Here is a 615-nt window from a genome sequence, read left to right on the forward strand (position 1 = left end):
TTTGCTATCTATCCTTCTAACATCCTTAGTTCCTTAGTTATTGTCCAGCTCTGCGATGCATAACAAGTAATTGCGAAGACCATGGCCTGGATCAGACCCACTTTAATCTCCAGACTGACATTGCTGCTCTTCAGTACTCTAGAGAGGTCTCTGACAGTGGATTTTTCCCAGTGCAATTCGTCTGTTGATTTTGTGGCTGTGTGTCTTTTTAAAAAAAATATAAGATTTTTACTTTAAAAGGATTTACTTACAAAGTTCGTATGCATTGTTTTTGACACTGGATCTTTCCCCTTTCCTTTACCCACCCCTTGCTCCACCCATCTAATTGTGTCAATCTATGATTAAGTCCCTCTCCTCCCCTTCTTGGATCCTCATACTCATTCTACAGTAATGATCTTAAACATTATTTATCTTTATGAGACTGAGTTAGTTCACTTAGTATAATTTTCTCCAGTCCCTCCCCGGTTAGTTAGTAATCTACAAAATCATTGCTCCTGAGTGCTGCATAGTATTCCATTGTGTGAATATACATAATTTCTCAAACCATTTGATTATGATTGGACGTTTGGGATGTTTCCATGTTCTTTTGCATTTCCTTTTGCTTTAGTTGTGTTT

Source organism: Elephantulus edwardii, unplaced genomic scaffold (genome assembly GCF_000299155.1).
Source record: "Elephantulus edwardii isolate Elephantulus edwardi_28Jun2011 unplaced genomic scaffold, EleEdw1.0 scaffold00230, whole genome shotgun sequence".
Classification (NCBI taxonomy): Eukaryota; Metazoa; Chordata; class Mammalia; order Macroscelidea; family Macroscelididae; genus Elephantulus; species Elephantulus edwardii.